Here is a 6,528-nt window from a genome sequence, read left to right as displayed (position 1 = left end):
CACTTTGCTGGAAGGATGTGTTTGTATGGCTCCATAGACCTGCACGTTTTCAAGGCAAATTAAACTTTGTGGTGTTGTCAGCACTGGGTCACTAAGTTCTATATACCACACAGGCAGTTGTACTACTGAGGATCATGGGTCTCGTGTAGCTTTTCCTCTAGAAATCTCACCTTCAGGAACAAAGTAAGTCTCACTGATTTCTAGCATCGCATGAATTTCTGGCTATGTTCTAGGTTACATTTTGGGGAATATTGAATTGACTGCTGAAAAGCTTTCATGAGACAGTGGAACAGCTGCTTGGGTTAGGAGCGTATTACTAGCATGGCGTAGCAATCAAGCAGGTTTGCTTTCCAACATATTTACTAGCTGCTTTAATGTGTTCGGTGCTATTTTTTATGCAGAGTTTGGTTTGATCAGAGCAGTTTAGTTCATTTTGATGCTTCCAGTAGTTGCCTGTCAGACTTTCGGCATCACTCCAAGTTCCGGGTCAATTCAGGATAGCTCTAAGAACAAGAGTTTTAGAATGCTTGTATGTTACCTAAACGGTTTGCCCACCAAAGTGCATGCAGAATTGTCATGTTTAACTGCATGCAGTCAACAAAAACACCTTTTCTATTCTTTACCAATGTAAACTTACTCGATGCCGTTCGAAAGTGCAAAATCATTTTGCAGCTATTATTTACTGTAGTATTCAAGGACACTGAATGATTACACAAGTCATTTGAATGTGACATGAAAATAGGGTGTTCTTTTCAAGGGGGTAGAGAGGAGTGGTCGAACAGTCAGCACCTTGTTTTTACTGAGCTCTGTGTAGGCAGGAATGGGAATGTTTTCAGTGCGTGGGAAGGTGCAACAGAGCAATCAATGGAGATGGTTTCATCTCCACAAGGCTTTGCTTTGTTTAGAGCAAATTTCAAGGTCAATATGTTTTTTGCCAGAAAATCTGTTTTTAACCTCTCCAGGCGTGTTCTGATAAATCTAGCTATGCCTGTTTGTGACTAAGCTAAGAAGATAAGAAACCTTCTTGAAATGCATTAAATGGTAACCGTAGAGGTGTTTTGAAGATAGGGAGTGCATTGCTCAGTGTCCCCTTGCATAAAACTAGAAAACCTAAATTGAAAAAAGTTATAATCTTTGGCCAGCCTATCATGCTACAGGTACGGCCAGAAAAGCAGTAATGTGCGTATTGATTTGCTGAACTTACAACCAAATGACAGCTGAGGCTACTATTTATCTGAAATGACCAAAAGCAATCCCAGAGAAACACAAAGCAAATAGCGACTGATTATCAAGTCTGGTCATGCACCTGGAGTTGCCCATAGAAATTTCCCCGATTGAGGCCGTGATATGAGAAATTTTAAGTTGACTTGCCCTGCAGCAAATTGTCAAACCACTGCAAAATTAGATACAAATGACCAAAAAACTGTGAAGAACATTGTGTGAAAGTTTCAGTATTATCGTAGGAGGTTGAAAAAACACCAGAGAGGAACAATAGAAAAAATTCTATTAATGTGATATCATTAAGGTTCCCTTCTCCAGAAAATCCAATGTTGACGTTAGCAAAAATCACCAGAAGGTATTTGCCAGCTGGTCATCGGCAGGTGATATGGCGGGGCCCTTATTGGTCAATGGGTTGTGAGGTGTCATGAGATCAGGTGGCATGGTCAGTAGGCTGCTGACTTGTGTAGCTCCTTTGAGATAGGAGATTGGTGTTAAACACACTAGGGTCCTTGTATACTGAGTGACAAGCTACTTCTGGTCCATGCAGGCACAAGTATGGAGTTTGGTTGAAGCGGAGATTTATGTCGGGTGGTCTTTCACATAATGTGGGAGCTTATGACTGTACGCCAATGAGTATGGGTTAGTAACAATCAAATTTTGGCTTTTTCCACGGTTATACTGTGACAAATGACTGATTGTGGTATTGCTGAAAAAAAAAAAAAATTGTTTAAACATGGAACTTTTATTTTTTCTATTGCCGCTCTTTTGAAATATCAGTACTGCATAGGACCCTGTGATCTTGGTTTAAAAGTGGAAGTTGGTTGAAGTTGGAAATTGTGGTTTTTGATGACCCAAGGCGACACATGGGGTGTCCCAATTTGTTTAGACCATGTGGTGTTCCTTGAAGTGCTCTGGCATCATACAGTGGGGGCGTGGGTATTCTTGCATTTCTCCTCCAACAAAATGGGGCCTCAACAGCCGGCATTCATTTGCAATGACCGTGGGATAATATAGGCCTAGAGATTCATAAACAGAAATTCATATCAGTGCACTTTGTCAGTGAAAGCAGTCAGGGATGTATCTTCTTGCTTATAAATGACATATTTTTTGTTGTCAGTAGCACCTTTCTTATTAGGATGCGGTAATTTATTGGTGAAGGCTAACTTACTTGTTTTGGGTATCCTTTTAATTATAGTGCAGGTGAAAAATGGTCACAATTCTCCATAAATGCAACTTTCTATGGTAATCTTATGCTGATGTCATGGCAGCCTTGCAGATGTAATATTAAAGGCTGGCACTGAGGAAACTGGGGATTATGGTGCTGATTTGAGATCTCTTATTTGGCTAATGGGATCTGAACAAATTTTTACCTGTTTTGGTGACAACTTTGTACAAAGGCTCTGATCTAAGCACTTTGGCCCAGTCCTGTCATCTTGTGCCTTTATAGACTGTGCCAATAAACTCTTGTGTTTGATGTAGACCATGCATTCAAGCACAGGGCATGTCCACTATTTCTTCCCAGGCTGCAAAAAGATTGTAATGATCTCAAGGTGATCTCTTACTGTCATGTGATTGATTTCTAGTGCTCAGAATATTAACCAAGTGCCAATTTATACTGGCCTTTTAACAGTAATGCTGTAAGCCTTCCCTGACGTGCATTTTCCGGTGCTACAGGCTTCCAAGATATATATTTCTTACAATCTACCTTGTACAACAATGTTAACAGCTCATTCCAGGAATTTTTTTTGCCGGATACAAAACGATACATTTGGGTGGTATTTGAGGGAGGCTATGGGGCTTTTGCTTCTTGCTCAATTAACCTATATGGCAGTTCCTCATTGTGCATGAAAGTGCTGCAAGAGACTGTTATTACATTGAAGCTTTTCCGAAGGATGATGGTAAATTTTAGATGCATGTATTTTCATTTTGAATGAGAACTTATGGGGGGGGGGGGGGGGGGGGGGGGGGGGGGGGGGGGGGGGGGGGGGGGGAATGCTTTCTCATTGTGGGCACGTACGTGGTATTTGTTTCGTGAGATGCCCGTGACATCTGACAAGACTACAGCTTTCAGGTGTGAACGATTGTGCAGTAAGTCAGTGCTCTCACATTGAAACGAGGCTGCAATGTATTTCTCGTAAACGATGTTGACTCTGGTATGCCTGTGCAAAAAATGGCAGTGTTAACTTTGAAGGCAGTGTTAATAGTTGATAAGCTTGAGCTTGTTTCTCATAAGTGTTAAATATTTGCACCATTTTCAGTTTGCTGCCCAGACTCGTTGGAACAGAGTTCATGCCCGATCTAGTCATTGACACACCTGTCCTGCTGCAGGGTCAATAGTTTAATGGCTATGTTAAGGCAGTGATTTTGGGGAGGATGCAGTAGTTGTGCAGTTACACTTTTGTATTCCTCTGCGGTCTGTTCTCAGCCAGTGCACAGAGTTCTTTCATAAATTGTTTTTCGGCATGATTTTCTTTCCATCCATCTCTTCACTTCGAAGTATTCCTGTCTGTACAAAGTCAGAGAAGAATATTGTGCATTGCCTGCAATGTTAGTTTACTATTACTATATTTTTCAGTTTGTGTTGGTACGCAAAATGGAGTGCATTTCAGATATCTTAATTCAGCTTACCTTGTATTCAGCACACTGCTGGGCTGTAGCGTTTCAACTGTTTCTACGGCTACTAATTCCAAAATTCTTCCTTGCCCAGCATGAACCACAGCTAAGCACATGGTTGCTGCCGAATACATGAAAGCTAATCCGTTGTTACAGTCTTGACGATACCTTCTTATTCTTCAGTGTCCTGCAGTGTTTCTGGTTATGCTGTAAATTTGCATTTGGTTGTGATGTGTTCTTCTTTGCTTGATATCTCTAGTGAAGTACTTTACTGCACTTGTATCTCACATCTCCTTTGTGTATGTTATAAAAAAGTTTGTTTGTAGATGCTGTAAGTATAGCTGCCTGTCAGGCGTATTTTGGCTATGCCGCTACCGGCTTCTTCCAATGCCAGGGTTTTATAGATGGTATTACTGCAAAGATATATATTGTTACAATGTTGTGTGGAAGGGTTGTGCAATATGTGATAGTCTTTGACTATCCAGAGAAAAGAGGAGTTGACAGTGTATAGTACTATATGGTCTTGAGCTATGTCTACTTAGCTTTGTTTGGTATGGTGTCAGCATTAAGTGAAACTGCTCTTCTGCAGTGAAGACTAGATGAGCTGCACAGCCAGTATTTATAGACTTGTTGGAAATGCATGTTTACTGTCACACATACACACACATTTTGTGTGTAAGGTGTTTTACATAGTCTGATACCTGGTACCCTGAGAAAATGTTGATTTAAGCTGCTGAATTGTAGGCCCTATTTCTTTCTTGTTTTTGTCGTCTGGGCACTATGTACCTGTTCCATGCTGTCTGAAATTGAAAATATAGGACGTGTTGCATTGTCAGTGTGACTTGGAAGTGTTTGCTGCTGTGGATCAGCTTGGGAGAAAAAAAGAATGACTGCAGTGTCTTCAAAACATTTTCTTTTTTTTTGCTGCATTCAGGCACATTACAAAAATACACAACTGGTCACTGCTTCCTTTTCAAGGAATTGCTAGGTTGGGAAAAACATGCATATATCAGTGAAGGATTACACACATACAAACAGCTTCAGTGCTCAACTCATTCTTGCTTTAAACACAACATCAATTATTTTTTTTTTCTATTAATGACATTTCCATTTTTGTGGTGCTAGTGTGCTCAGTGTTGACTTATAACATTCATTTATGCGTTAAAAAAATCTTGTCAAGGCAGTCTTGAGCTTCTGCAGCATTTACTTTTTTTAATCTGCAGATGTCGTGTGCGACATTATGGTAAATTCTGGGAAAGCTGCATCTCTCTTCAAATTGGAAATGTCACTAACATAAGCCCGTTTTTATCAAGCACTCATCAATTTTACAATAATTTCAACTGCTGCAATAAGATGGCCATTGGTTTTGACTTCATTGGATGTGTGTTCAGCAACACATCTGCTACATGCAATATTCCTGCCAGATGTCATCTGCAGCCACCTTGGCCAGGGCAAGGTCCTGTGGCGGCGTAATGGTACACCATTGTGTATCTAATTAAACATGAGAAGAATGACAGTTGTTTTAATTTGCCAACGAAATAACCATTGAATATAGCATACTTAGTAGATTCACCATTCATGTAAAATAACAACTGATATAGTACATTCCTTTGATGCAACTCTGGTTGAAAAAGAAACTTCAGGGTACAGTATCTTGGCACACAAACAAGGCACCAAGCATATCGGAGAAGTTGAATGTGCCTGGTAAATTTCGCAGTGCAAAGAGCCCATGGACCCATAACTGTGCTTGTTTCATTAACTTTTGACTCCCTTTAATTAGCAAATCAACATTCTACATGGCATCCGATATTACATGGTCTGCTTGCTTTATTACTACAGAAAGAATGCATGGCTTTTGGATCCTTTATGAAAGTTTTGCTGATGTCAAAAAGAAAATTAAAAATATATCAAGCTCATGAGCAAAACTTGGCGTCTGCACAAGTGTGCTCGTTCGTAGGTTTGAAGATGCAAATTTGCGGCGAAAGTAAATACTGGTATTGGAGTAATTGCATGCTATGTAGACATTTCCACGGCAACAGCTACACAAGAGAATGGTGCAAGCATTCCAGTGGCAAAAGCAGGTTCACATTTTTGCACAGCAGCACCACTAAGATGTGCTTTACTGCAATTTGAACCGTGATTTGTGGCTGCTACACATTTATAGCTTGAACAGATCTGTCATTTTACAGTGCTTTCGTGTGCCCCCATCCAACCACGAGTGCAGCTAAATCGTTTCCTAACTGGGCTGCCTTCGACATGACATGTGGCCAACGTTATAACACATTCTTTCGTAAAGCCTGAGGCGATGCAGTTGCGTCCAGTTCATGTTGCGTCATCAAGGAGAGATTAAAACTGTATAGCTTCTTTGCCAATCGCATTTCTTGAGCGGCCTTCTTCGGGCACTACTGGGCCTCCTCGTTTCTCAACTATGGTGCGAGGACTTCAAGAAAGCGCCGGTTGCTTCGACCAATTTCGAGCGGCGGTTGCGCGAACTTTTTCATACCGACTCTGTGAGAATATAATGCAAGAGCTTATGCAAGAGGCTGTCTGGCTGGATGCATTTGTGCTCCCATTCTCAGTGCTTTTGCAACGCATATGAAGCTGAAAATAGGCGCGAAACTGCTGGATGCAAATACGCGTAGACGCTTGCAAAACAAAGACGTTATGCTTTTTTTTTTTTTTTTTGCCGCCACT

This window comes from Amblyomma maculatum, chromosome 3, assembly GCF_055883805.1.
Source record: "Amblyomma maculatum isolate TAMU_Amacu chromosome 3, ASM5588380v1, whole genome shotgun sequence".
NCBI lineage: Eukaryota > Metazoa > Arthropoda > Arachnida > Ixodida > Ixodidae > Amblyomma > Amblyomma maculatum.
This window is presented reverse-complemented; position numbering follows the sequence as displayed.